Source organism: Schistocerca cancellata, chromosome 3, assembly GCF_023864275.1.
Source record: "Schistocerca cancellata isolate TAMUIC-IGC-003103 chromosome 3, iqSchCanc2.1, whole genome shotgun sequence".
NCBI classification, from domain to species: Eukaryota; Metazoa; Arthropoda; class Insecta; order Orthoptera; family Acrididae; genus Schistocerca; species Schistocerca cancellata.
Genome location: NC_064628.1, coordinates 809,191,765 through 809,206,303, shown reverse-complemented (window position 1 = coordinate 809,206,303; position 14,539 = coordinate 809,191,765). Strand labels below are relative to the sequence as shown.

At 40.0% G+C, this 14,539-nt stretch overlaps 1 protein-coding gene across 5 annotated transcripts in view; it reads right to left on the bottom strand.

The window, feature by feature from the left end:
* Positions 1 to 14,539, bottom strand: part of LOC126175874 (serine/threonine-protein kinase tousled-like 2) — a 596,427-nt gene that overhangs the window by 456,638 nt on the left and 125,250 nt on the right. The gene's annotated exons all lie outside the window — the stretch shown is intronic.

Genomic DNA, 14,539 nt, shown 5'->3' with positions numbered 1-14,539 from the left:
AAACAAGTGAAACATTGCAAATTAGGTGCAACTTCTGCATCAGAGGAAGCAATCTGCGAAACAACTTCCCTAGTGAATCGTTAAAACATCTTCAGATATGTCTATTTCAGTTTCCCATCAAGTAATGAACTATTATCCAACCACTCTCTTCTCAGGATCGTAAGACCGGCACTCACCATTTTCATTTGTTAATCAAGAAGGGGAAAAGGGTAGCAACGGCGCTGGGTGTGCAGTAGTTATCAACACCATCTCGGGTGACGGCAAAATATATGCTGCCCCCTGGGGCATTAGCACGGCGGCAGAATTAACAGCCATGTTACTTACCTTCGAAAAACATCAATGACGGTGATACTACCTTATTCACAAATACCGCTGCAATCACTACAGCATCACCGTACGTAACGCCACAATAATCTCTTAGTATATGAGATAACGCTGCAGGTGGACATCATACAACATACAAATTATATTTATTTGGGTAAAAGACAACTGCGACTCTCGGGAAACGAACTGGAAGACAGGTTAGGACTGGACGTGATCATTGCGGGCAGCTACGAGTATGATGGGGTTCCGAACTTAGGCTCCTTTGGGACATAGAAAGAATCACTATGAAATCAGTAGGACAACATACAGAAAAAATTTTTCGCCCCTGGGGGCGGTGGCGTCCCAATAACGAGGTACATCCCTGCGTCCCAGCCACACGATGGTATTCCAAACATCAGTCGCACACACGTTCTATGCCTGGAATCCACAGCGTCCGCTGCACCGATTCGGAAGAATGGCCTGTCTTCACCATTACCGTGGAGACGGCTAAGACCTTAATCATGTGATATTTTGGTACCAAAGACGGAAATGAGCGACCGACGCTCTACTCCTGCAGCTGAGGAGCGTGAGATACGGAAAAACGTTTTCCGCGTGAAAACGTTGCTGGGAACAGCGGTCATTAAGGTTTTCAAATTACTGTCGAACTTCCTTGTCTTGGTGGAAGTGGACCATTGACGGCTCCTAGCTCTCCCACATCAGAGACATGAGTCTTGAAGTTATTAAGTCACGATTTATAGAAGGTCGCCGATCAGAACATTTTTGGCATGCCCTTAAAGGGGCATAGTTGTCGCTTTGGAACGCTGTAGATAATATACAGATGGTACGAGTCAGTTATGTGATCCTCCACCGCTGTAAAGCCGGGGCAGTTAAGTGGCCTGTATGTGCCAGTTGACTGTGTGAAATCAGTAAAATGAGTGGACGTGACAGAACGGCAGAAACGAACTATCTTGATTTAGCGTGCCTGTGGCCACCCATTTGTTGGTATATCAACGCTGACCGTCCTCTGTGACTACAATGAATAGTATACCACTCTCCTATTACTCCTTGCGACTCGTCCGAGTAATTGAGCCAAATTTCAGACATATTTGTATTAGCGTGCCCGCAATCCATTCCGACAGCTCGAGATACACTTTATCACTAATAATGATAATCTCAGGCATGTCCGCAACGAGTAGCAGGCTGCTTTTTTTATTTTAATTTCTTCATTATTTATTGCAATAAACGTGACCAAAAACACACGACAAAACTACATCTTTGTTTCAAACGTCCGCCATTTTATTATTTGTTCCAATTTCAAAAACAGTGCGCTATTACTCCATGCGTAATATCATAGATATTAAGAAAATTGTTTGCTTTTTGATTTCTGATACAATTTGCAGATTGCAGCACTTCCGCCATGGACACATCTCATTTTGGACAGAAATGAAACTCCACGGATGGCGGGCTTAATGATGACTGAAATTCTTTAAGAAATCATAGAATTATATCCAAGAATCAGGAAATAATGAGCACAAAGAATTACCTCTGTTGCTCCATTAGTTTTTTCTAAAAAACCGTAAAAATAAGTTATAGGATGACTGAGGAAAAGGCTGGAGGCTATGCTACACATTAGCGTGGTGTACCCTGGTGGTGACTAACTTTTCGTTTACTGTATGTTTTTAAACTTCGTGTTAGCACCTTTGTACGAGACGTCGTGAACCTAACCAGTGATAACGGAGTAAGTCAAGACGAATTCTGTGACACAGCTACAGTATGCATTCAGCAAGAGCGCCCATACGATAGTTGGGGATGGGGGGGTGGGTGAAGTATTTTTAATTTTTTGGAAAATGAATGGTGATTCGTAAGTAGCCACAAAAAAACGTTCCAATTCCGACCATATAAAAACCATGCGTAATACAGTCTTTTACATCATTTTCTTTAAAGAAAATCACCTGATTACACTATATTATCTTCTTTCCTTGAGCGCTTGGGGGGGGGGGGGGGGAGAGGGGCGCAGCGCCCCCTTGCCCTCGGGTATGCGCGCCCTTGGTCTTGAGCAAACATGGGTAATTGTCTTACACTATCGATGGCTTTATGACTGAATGTGAACTTTCCTGACGTATAAAAATGGCGAAATGTTCTGATTTCCCGTCGGGTGGCAGCATTATGATACCGCGCAGTTTCGTCAAGCGTCGTACACATCATCTGATAACAAAAGACGTAAAATAACGTCGACAATGACGCCTTAGGGTACATGGGATTCTAGGATGAAGAGTGCAGATTGTGACCTTTGGGACCAAAGTTTCGCAGAGATTCGCTGTGTTTTCGTGTCAGGTAGTCGTGGCAGGCATTTGTCGTGACTAAGGGTTGGCTGGGCGAGCTAATAATAGGCAGTTTCCATCAGCAGCGGCTGCGGCTAAGCCTGAGGCCGCGCGGCCGGGCCGGTGACTATCCCAGCTCCGCGTCGCCGCCTCCAAACACGCGCTAGCTGCCCGATGCTACTTGCCAGCACACCCAAACAACTGACCGCCATGGCAGTCTGCAACGATATTTAGGGAATCACCAGCCAACCTAAGACACACACTCTCCTCCTGTCATTGTAGCCGTAGAGTCAAAGATGTCAGTTACCTTTTGTTCTTCACGTATCTTTTACGATACAATCACGTGAACGTGTCTGGTTCCGACAAGCCAGTGATCATCTGCAGACTGTCAATGGACAGAAAGAGGAGACAAAGAATCATAATAGATTTTATAAAATCTGACAAGTGACTATCAACTTAATGCTACAAAAGAAAAAAAAATACTTTAAGGCAGAAGCTGCAATCAATTCGCATAGAGTTGTCTATAATACTACGTCATAAGAATAAACCTGGTGTAAACATTAGGCCATGTATTCTTCCGCGTTTGCTTGAATCTTACTGGAATTCGTTTCAGGTGGAGCGGAAGCCAAGTTGTGTCCAGTACAGTCAAGTACGATCGTAAAGATACGTTTTATCTTGTGTTACGCTCACCTTGACTGAGCGGTAATACGTGACAACAGCTTTACCGGCGCATTAAAGTTGGAAAGCACTGGCAAGCCAACAGGTCCAACTAACCTGCAATGATGTGAGAAGTCGCAGCTCACACACAAGAAGAGACGAGCAAAGAAACAACATCGCTTCGGATGTCATTTAATTTTCAAAGACAATGAAATAATATTCGGCGAACGTCCAGCACAATTAACGCGTTTTAGGTGACCAGACGGAAAGCATAAAATGCTCTCAGCTAACACAGTATTCTAATTACAAACAAGAGTGATGAAATTACCAACTTAACAAAGGATAATTTTTCTGAGCGAGCTATGCGTGATGCAGGGATTTCATCGCACTGTTGAATACTGAACCCACTGAAGGTATTAATTAGTCAGTCGTCTGTAAACTCTTAGCTCCCTCCTTATCCAAATCCAAGAAACACATTTCAGTTCTGGAACTGCCATCTGCTCCTCTTCTTTCATGACGTGCTGTTCTATATCCCGGTAACTTTCGGCAGTGACATGGGAAGAAGCTGCGTGACTTGCTTCCAGTACTTCTGGCAGCTTAACAGTCTTGTTATTTCTCGGGCCAAATCCCTTAACCTGGCTTCAGGTCCGTCCAAAATGGCTCTGAGCACTATGCGACTTAACTTCTGAGGTCATCAGTCGCCTAGAACTTAGAACTAATTAAACCTAACTAATCTTAAGGACATCACACACATCCATGCCCGAGGCAGGATTCGAACCTGCGACCGTAGCGGTCGCTCGGTCCCAGACTGTAGCGCCTAGAACTGCACGGCCACTCCGGCCGGCCAGGTCCGTCCTGTTGGGTTCATATTCTAATGGTACAGTGGCAAATGTAAAAGTGCAAAATTTGTCTCGTGCGCTCCATATTGTGAAAATGACTTTTTTCTTCATGTTTCTACGACTCCTATCACTCTGTTTCGTGTAAGACTACATGAATGGTAGAAACAATGGACGAAGTCCGAATAAAGTGTATTTAATTTTTGCCCTAAAAAATTAAACTCTTATTTTTCTTTATTTAAGCAGCTTTCATTAACAATCTTTCATAAAATATCTATAATTAAGAATTTATATTTGAAATGAAAACAGGAATTTCGCATGCAATATATACTTAGAAACAAGAAGACGTGCATTATTCATAAAAAATTATGAATTATACAATTACGAGATGTGGGTATTTCAAATTAAACGAAAGAAAATGGCTAAGGCGAGACTAACTAGCAATCCATGAACTACACTTAATTATCAATCCACTACGCTACCGATTGCGCTGTACATCCAACGTGTACTACTACCTCAACTGCATCGAATACAGTCCCTCGGAAAACTTCAGAGGCGATTTTTTTCTGTAAATTTATGAAAAACTGTAAGAAAAACCTTTTTCTCGGCGCTTTCGAACAGTGTTCTACACGTGTGTTCTACGGAAGAGGAAGCAGCCTCAGCCAATTTCATATTGCGTGTTAACAGCGCGGCAATCCGTACACAACTGTACAGAGACTGTGATTGTACATGATTTTTGAAGTAATAACTACATAGCTAAAAGTGTGATGAGAAAAAACGTTGACGGCCGTCAATACATTAGAATATCTGAAAGTCTCATTTAACGTAACTTACAGTAATATATCTAATACATAAGCAGGACCTACTTCCAAGAGCGTAACACCACCAGTTCACTTGTGCTACAACTTCTGACCAACCATCGCGTTTGTATTCGTTTACATCAGGTTTATTCTTATGATGAACAGAGTATAAAAGCAATTGTAGGAAGATAGTCTACGTTATGTAGGCGAAAAGAAGACCTCAGGCTATTCATATCTGTATTCGCGAAAGCAACTGCTACTTCAGCAGATACTGGAGTTACAGTAATTGCAACAATTGAATGATTTTTACACAAATTATTAAAACTTTAAAAATTAAAATATTTTAACTGATAGCACTTGTAATTAAACAAAGGAGGAGGCATAGAAGGGTGGAGGAATTTTTTAATGTAAGCACATCATCACAGGTCTACGAGACCCATCCCCCCTGGATTTAAGTTCTATAAGGGTTATTTGGCTTCCGTCTATGTATTAATACGTAGAATTCCCGGGGGTCCTCCCGAGTCGCATCGTAAGTACTCCACTTCATTTCGGCAAACAGTCACTACGGTTTCCAGTCTACTACAGTCTGAAGATCATCACTGACTGGTCGAAACCGGTTACGGCATTGTGAAATGCTCACGTGATTGTGTCACGAGAGATATTAAAAATAAAGCTACTGTTGCCACTTTTCCATGTACGCGACTTAAATGACATATGAGACACACAGCCAGTTCTTCAATTAATATATATCTGTGATATAGGAGACAACAAAAATTATAAAGTGGTGCAGTTTATTGCACTGACAAATTTAATTTTCATTAGCTTAGTAAAATTTCACATAGATTTTCCTGTTCTTCTGCAATATCACGTAATTTCTGCTACTAAACCGAGATATAACGAACAGGGATAATTATCACTGTATCTTTTTTGTTGTTGGTCCGTCGTTTTGTTTTCAGAGATGTTTCGCAAATGAGGGAAAAGGAGAGTTACGTAAGGATCTGAATAATGCTTTAGAGATATATTTCGTATGTCCTACCTGTCTGACCTAGGTACAAGAGCCTACAGTCCCTACAATGTAAATTATATTGTTCTCATCTGGTATATATATATATATATATATATATATATATATATATATATATATATATATATATATTAGGGTGGTCCATTGATAGTGGCCGGGCCAAATATCTCACGAAATAAGCATCACACGAAAAAACTACAAAGAACGAAACTCGTCTAGCTTGAAGGGGGAAACCAGATGGCGCTATGGTTGGCCCGCTAGATGGCACTGATATATCAACTGCGTCTTTTTAAACAGGAACCCCCATTTTTTATTACATATTCGAGTAGTACGTAAAGAAATATGAATGTTTTAGTTGGACCACTTTTTTCGCTTTGTGACAGATGGCGCTGTAATAGTCACAAACGTATAAGTACATGGTATCACTTCACATTCCGCCAGTGCGGACGGTATTTGCTTCGTGGTACATTATCCGTGTTAAAATGGACCGCTTACCAATTGCGGAAAAGGTCGATATCGTGTTGATGTATCGCTATTATGGTCAAAATTCCCAAAGGGCGTGTGCTATGTATGCTGCTCGGTAGCCTGGACATCATCCAAGTGTCCGGACCGTTGGCCGGACAGTTACGTTATTTAAGGAAACAGGAAGTGTTCAGCCATATGTGAAACGTCAACGACGACCTACAACAAATGATGATGCCCAAGCAGGTGTTTTAGCTGCTGTAGCGGCTAATCCGCACATCAGTAGCAGACAAATTGCGCGAGAATCGGGAATCTCAAAAACGTCGGTGTTGAGAATGCTACAACAACATCGATTGCACCAGTACCATATTTCTATGCACCAGGAATTGCATGGCGACGACTTCGAACGTCGTGTACAGTTCTGCCACTGGGCACAAGGGAAATTATGTGACGATGACAGATTTTTTGCACGCGCTCTATTTAGCGACGCAGCGTCATTCACCAGCAGCGGTAACGTAAACCGGCATAATATGCACTATTGGGCAACGGAAAATCCACAAATGGAACATCAGCGACCTTGGAGGGTTAATGTATGGTGCGGCATTATGGGAGGAAGGATAATTGGCCCCCATTTTATCGATGGCTATGTAAGTGGTGCAATGTATGCTGATTTCCTACGTAATGTTCTACCGCTGTTACTACAAGATATTACACTGCATGACTGAATGGCGATGTACTTCCAACATGATGGATGTCCGGCACATAGCTCGCGTTCGGTTGAAGCGGTATCGAATAGCATATTTCATGACAAGTGGATTGGTCGTCGAAGCACCATACCATGGCCAGCATGTTCACCGGATCTGACGTCCCCGGGTTTCTTTCTGTGGGGAAAGTTGAAGGATGTTAGCTATTGTGATCCACCGACAACGCCCGACAACATGCGTCAGTGCATTGTCAATGCATGTGCGAACATTAGATGTTGAGAGGAATGTCGTTACACGTATTGCCAAATGCGTTGAGGTTGACGGACATCATTTCGAGCATTTATTGCATTAATGTGGCATTTACAGGTAATCACACTGTGATAGCATGCGTTCTCAGAAATTTTAAGTTCACAAAGGTACATGTATCGCATTGGAACAACCGAAATAAAATGTTCAAACGTACCTACGTTCTGTATTTTAATTTAGAGAACCTACCTGTTACCAACTGTTCGTCTAAAATTGTGAGCCATATGTTTGTGCCATTACAGCGCAGTCTATCACAAAGCGAAAAAAGTGGTCCCACTAAAGCATTCATATTTCTTTACGTACTACACGAATCCGTAATAAAAAATGGGGGTTCCTATTTAAAACAACGCAGTTGATATCCGTTTGACCTATGGCAGCGCCATCTAGCGGGCCAACCATAGCGCCATCTGGTAGTTTCGTTCTTGATAGTTTTTTCGTTTGACGCTTATTTCGTGAGATATCTGGCCCGGTCACGATCAATGGACCACCATATATATATATATATATATATATATATATATATATGTGTGTGTGTGTGTGTGTGTGTGTGTGTGTGTGTGTGTGTGTGAGAGAGAGAGAGAGAGAGAGAGAGAGAGAGAGAGAGAGAGAGAGCGCTTGTATATAGCCTCTTCGGGTTGATTTACTTCTGCATGCAGAATGTATCATTCAACGTCTCCAGTCAGCAGAATATTTTTTTCCTGAGGTAATAAATGTTCAAGGATAAGCTCTGTTCTTCCTTAGTCGATAACATCTTCGAAGTGTGCTGCGTTTTGGCGGTCTCCATTGTTATGCGTGTTTCGATTGTTGTATCTATTCCCTATCTTCATCACTGTTGCGCTTCGTAAAAGGTAAGCATTTATCTTTACCGTTACTATATTGTATGTCCCATACTTCAGATTACGGCGATCTTTATCGTGACTCCCTCGCTTTACTCCTCTTACGCTACCAACAACCTTTCCATTCCCACTGCTACGCCTTTTAGTTAATTTATTGTATATTATTCATACTTGCAGTGACCGAGGAACTATCAAGACTGTCCCGGAAATTAAAACTAATGGTCAGAGACCTAAAACTGAAACAATTAAAAACATGCAATTGTCTTCATTTAATGGGTAACGATCTTATCTTTTCAAAAATGGTTCAAATGGCTCTGAGCACTATGGGACTTAACATCTAAGGTCATCCGTCCCCTAGAACTTAAACGTAACTAACCTAAGGACATCACACACATCCATGCCCGAGGCAGGATTCGAACCTGCGACCGTAGCGTCTTATCTTTTGCATGGAGAAAAAAGCGCGAGTATTGGGTTACTATTACGGATTTTAATCTAACAGGCACATTTCTGAGATATGAAAATGAAAATCATGGAAAAATTTCAGCGTGAAACTCTAGAAACTTCTGAGTTCTGAAATCATTGCAAAAAATATAATTATGGTAATTTACTTACACTACTTTGTAATATCTTCGCAATCGTGTGCGGGAAGCAACAAACGAGAAATGCTAACAAAAGCAGCTCTAAAATTTAAGCTAAAATTTATAAACAAAATTCGAAAGAGAATAATTTTGCCTTAATAACTCAACAAATCAAAATTTTTTGACTAATCATATTCCACCTGTATTTTTATGCTTTACATACGGTTTAGACTTTAATAACTGACGAAATACTGTAACTAAATCACATTCAAACTAGTTCACAAGTTCGTGGTAACTACCGTTAATACTAGTTACTGAATGGCACTGTTACTGCGTTTATACTATCCCGCAGGAGCTCTACATACAACGTGTGGTTGGAAAAATTGACGACTTCCAAAAAAAATACCAATAAGTCTAAGTCATCAAATGCCAATATCATAATAGACAAAAGAATACACTATAGCTCCCAAATTGACTCCAATTACAGAATTTCTTCTTTCATCAAATCTCCCATCTTAAATGTCAACTGTGCCTGACCAGTTAAACATGTGAAAGCTGAAATATATGTATAGAGACGACGACTTAATAGTTTGGTTCTTTATCCTTCGATTTTTTTTATTTACTGTAACACTGTACATGAAGCAACGCATGCCTTAACTGCAGAAATGCTGCCGAACGCCTAAAACTGGCAACAAGCGTGTATCTGACATGTTTCCCTGGTGCGTACAATTCACATTGTAGCCACAGTTATTAGTAGCCTCAGATGAAAGCGCCAGCCTAGTATATGGCGCGTCCACTGATAAGACAACTAAGTCGTGTTGTAGCACCCACACCGCGTAAAATCTGAGTGTAATTTAATAATTTCGGACATCTAAGTTTCCTGGGACATTATCCAAATCACAATAGTAAACCACAAAGCGGACAAAAATTCACCTGTAAAAAGTGATTCGTGAGTTTCATTTAAGTCTGAAAAGCGAATACTTCAACGTCTCCCGGTAACTATAGGCAAATATTATTCGAACTCTTACCCGCTACATCATCTGGAGATTTATGTTTAAAAGCCTGTTACCAGTAGCGAAGATTCTGTCCATAATGGAACCTTTTAAGTAACATCGCATTAAAGAGGCAAGTCACAAAAATACCGTATTTGAAATTTACTTTATTTCTCGAGAGAATGAAACAAGCAAGCAACTGTACCGACATATCGAAATTGGCAAAGAGAACAAAGCGAGTTTGAAAATCTAAATGGTGGCTGGTTGATGCTTTTTTTTTCATCCCGTCGTTTCTGTATTAACAAGCAATCGGTTTTACCTATATTTTCAGCTTCACTGCCACCATAATTTATAGTGTCAACTGGTACAGTTAAGGGCTTCACACATAATTATGGTTTACGTTTATCCGTGATTTTTTTCCCCGGAAATGCTGAAAATGTGAGCCACTGTTATCAACTTTTTCCAATCATGACAGAATTATTCGTTCTTTACGGTGTATATTGAAGTACCGGAACACATTCATGCACAACAGTACTCGAATTTAACTCTTAGTCCTGTTCTTATTCTTTTTTTAACTGACGTATCAATGTGGTCAATTAAGATTAATCCTAAAAGTCTTCGTTCGCAGTACGGTCAAAGAGAAACGATGCTATGGTACAGAGCCAGATATTACCTATTAAGACAGGATATAAATAGCGAGTCTCCATTCACGGGTAAAGTTGAGTACAGGCACCTGTTCATGCTTTGTAGACGTACCAAACCAATGTCCACCACTTCGTCAGCGAGATATTCCACATTTGAGTGGTGATGTTGTCCTAGTTATCTTCGCATCTAAAATGTTTCTCGGAGACTTTACGTTTTAATGGGGACGATCGGATCTGCACCTAGGCACTATCAGTGATCAAAACCAAAGCTTGTGAGCGGGGTCCATTATTGTGTCATCTTCCCACGTCTACTTAGCTCCATGAAATGTTTACTACTGGCGGTTCTTCGCCATGTCAGGAAGGCATCTGCGCGTAATCGTGGAGTGTCAATTTTGTTAATCACAAAAATTAACAAACGAATAGAACGAATACTCATGACCTGAAAAAGTGTTTGTATTTACAAGCAAAATTCACGAATATACTCTGCAATGTTCATATATTTGAACGAAATGGAGACATTTCCGGCAGCCGACGACAGCAGAATGAAAATTGCGTCCCGTCGGAGAACATACTGTTTACAGAGACAATCGTAACCAGGATGCCGGATTCATCTTATCTTCACTGCTCGAAACAGGTCGTCAAGATATCGGGATACATCCTGGTGAGGATCTGTAGCGCCTGGGACAGATTTTAAAGACAGTGGTTCAACTGTTGGAGTTAAACTAAAAATTTCGCCCCCTCACACATATGTTTCAGTGAACACCCAAGAAGTCTAGTGGAAATACGCAGCTAATTTCATGAATGTGAGGTTATTAGACGTGCCTCTGCAAACTTTCTATGAGCTTTTGCAGGCTCGAGTAATAGCAGTACACCACTTTCTCTAATTAGATAATGATTGAATCTATTTACAATCTATTTGAAGACTTCGGTAAGACGAACTCTTCCGTGATCTTGTAACGAGGAGGTCGTTGATTGACTTCTCGGTGACCAACGCATATTTTTCTAAAACTGATTCCATTCAACTTCTTGAGACCACATGAGAGTAACTGCTAGCAGATATTAGTACGGAATCTTACGTGAAATCATTTTTTTTTCTTTTTTTTTTAAGTCTGCATCACTCAGGGAAGCGTATGACATCTAATTGCAGCGGTAAGTGACTAATTCATGTTTTGAGAGAGCTCATTAGGGAACTTCGAGTACTCTAACATAATGCAATAGTTCCAATTTCACAGAATTTCAATTACTTGTCACGAGTGAAGAGTATCAGTCAGAGAACCGATATGGCTAGCAGAATGATTTAACTACACATTAACAGCGGTTTAAGAAACATATTTTTCACTTTACGTAAACTCATTAATTTAAACGAACGTTCATAACAGATACTAAAGGGGCGTTACGTTGTTTATAGGCAAGTAGGTAAACGCAGAAACTTTTCTTACGTTCTGTGTCATTCCGAGAAGTGGTCCCACTGGTTAGTTCGTATTTAAAGTAATTGTTAGGAACAGTCTTATACCTTCAAACGTCACGGAAACACGGTTGTTTCATCATTTTCGCTCCAGAGGTACACGACTCCGTATCCTTCAACTCAGTTATATTACGCGAAGCCAAGTTCTGCGCTCACGCCTAGCATCACTAGTTCCCTTAACCTTAATAAATATCTACAAAGTAATTTACAGATATGTCTGGCAATATGTGCGCAGTGTTATCACTTCGCAGCGACCAATTCATCTTAGCGCCAATATGTACAGTATTGCATTATTTGTCCATATACATCATCTTTCACGTATCTAACGACCATATAACGTGTATCGTAACAGACTTGATGCTTCTTTCTGGCTTTCAATCCATAATCTTTAAAATCCAAGATGAGCACTATATGCTACATAACAAGTAATTAGAACGGAACGATAAGCTTTCTAATTCGTGAGATTTAATATTCAGTTGAGTGTGATCTTACAAACGTAGCACTAGTTCATTTTTTTTTTTTTTTTGGTGCGGGGGGGGGGAGGAGGGGGGGGGGGACGCTGCTGATTGTGACATTATCCCACTTAATATTATGTATTACGAAGCCCTGCCACCAAAATTTTCAGAGACTTGAAACCAGTTCCACAAACGAGTTTAGTGCCATACCCACATGGAAGAGAGAGAAACCTATTTGACTATTAATTTTTAAAATCAGAGTTTTACTTTCAAGATGGGATACTTAATGCTTATAATTTTACAGAAGGCAAAACGCCGAATACAAAGCTGCAATATCAACGCTAGTTTCATAACATCTGCTCGGTCTATTTGCAGGGCAGATACTGCGCGTTAACCGACCGAAGCTGTAATATCTATCCGCTGACACGTCCAGCCTGGTCAGCAAAGTCACATGGCGGGTGTTCACTCACGCGTCTTGATCGAATATGCTCTCCGTTGTAATAAATCCTCCCATCATGTAACAAATTGAAACGCATAAATTATTTTTAAAGGATTTCAGAACTGACGTAAATTATTCATCTTCACAGTGTCGTTTCGAATACTTATTCTTAATATTTACATCACCTAGCTATATTTTTTCACTTAATTTATCAAGCATGCCCTACAGAGACGTGCAATGCCGTTTTAATTACAAATTAATAACACTTTCGTTAATATGACAATAAGAAAGACCTACCGACAACTCAAAGAACAGCTAGACTGCTAGAGGAAGATTTTGTTATTACTTAGTGTTACAGTCATGCAGAATTGTGCAAATGATGCTATCGTCATTGGTCTATTTCCTTTTGGAAATACTACTGCAATTTCGTCTTTGTAGCTTGTGCCAAGTAATTCATTATTGTCTCTGCGAAGTTAGTTCCATTTCATGTCCTTATACATATCAAGTGCATCATATGACAATATAGAAGAGACTTTTAACATGACGATCTCTATATGGTCAAACAATGAATATGATGATTTTGACTGTAATACAACATGAAATGTAACTACGTAAGGGCAATAATAAATCCCTTGAGTGGATTACGAAGTCGAAACAGCAATAGTGTATGCGAAAGGGAATGGAGTCAGCCGACTACAGCATCATCAATAAACCCCGATTCGAACTCTGATGTATAAAGCAGCCTCGGACGTCTGATACTTTTCAAATGTGTTAGTATGTTAAATATTTGACTTCATGCATGTAACAGAGAAAAATATTAATAAAGTTGACGGTGCGACAGGATGTCGCGTAGGATGCATTAGTCGTTAACGCATAAGTAAAATAGTATTGTTCAAATGCTGGATAGGCCACTCAATGAAACGTCATCAGCTGGTGAACAAATAACTTTAATATAACAAGTTTCGGGCTTACTCAGCATCAAACATTCTAAGAAAGAGGAAACATTGTCATGAAATAGTGAATCAACAACAGTGACATGCCGTATGAAGAAGCGCTAACATTTGTTACAACAAAATGAACACACTCCAAATACATCAGTTTATTCAAATGAACTGAAATTACATGTTGAGTATATAAATGACATGTTCATGAACATCATGAAGTATTGATTCCTATGTGAACAGCTGTATTTTAGTGTTTATCACGGTTACTTCTCTCAGCTTCTGTGTTGTGGAGATACTACGGCACCAAACACGACCAACTGCCAATGCTGTATTTTAGCGCCTTACATTAACTGAAAATATATTATGTGGTTTACTTTTGTTAAAAAATTGGTTGTATAAGAAACACGTACAAGGTTATAAGCATAGAGGCACGATTCCTTGTAGGACAGTATTTTATGCTGATGTTTTCCTATAATTCCCAATATCACCGGTTGTATTCTTTTGCAATCCAATTTCCATAAATTCTTATATGCCCGTATAACTATTATAAAGCTCTTATTTTTCCGACTTAACAGTATCGTTATTTTTTCAGACTTACCAACAGTATCGTTATACAATGTTGCTCTTATATTGGCTTTTTGAATATTTATCAAAAATGAAAAAACCTTTTGATTTTGTAATTATCTATATCTGTTATGCCTGACATGTGAACACTGTCATCAATTGAATATGTGTATGTTTGGCACTTATTTGAATTTCCATCATACTAATAA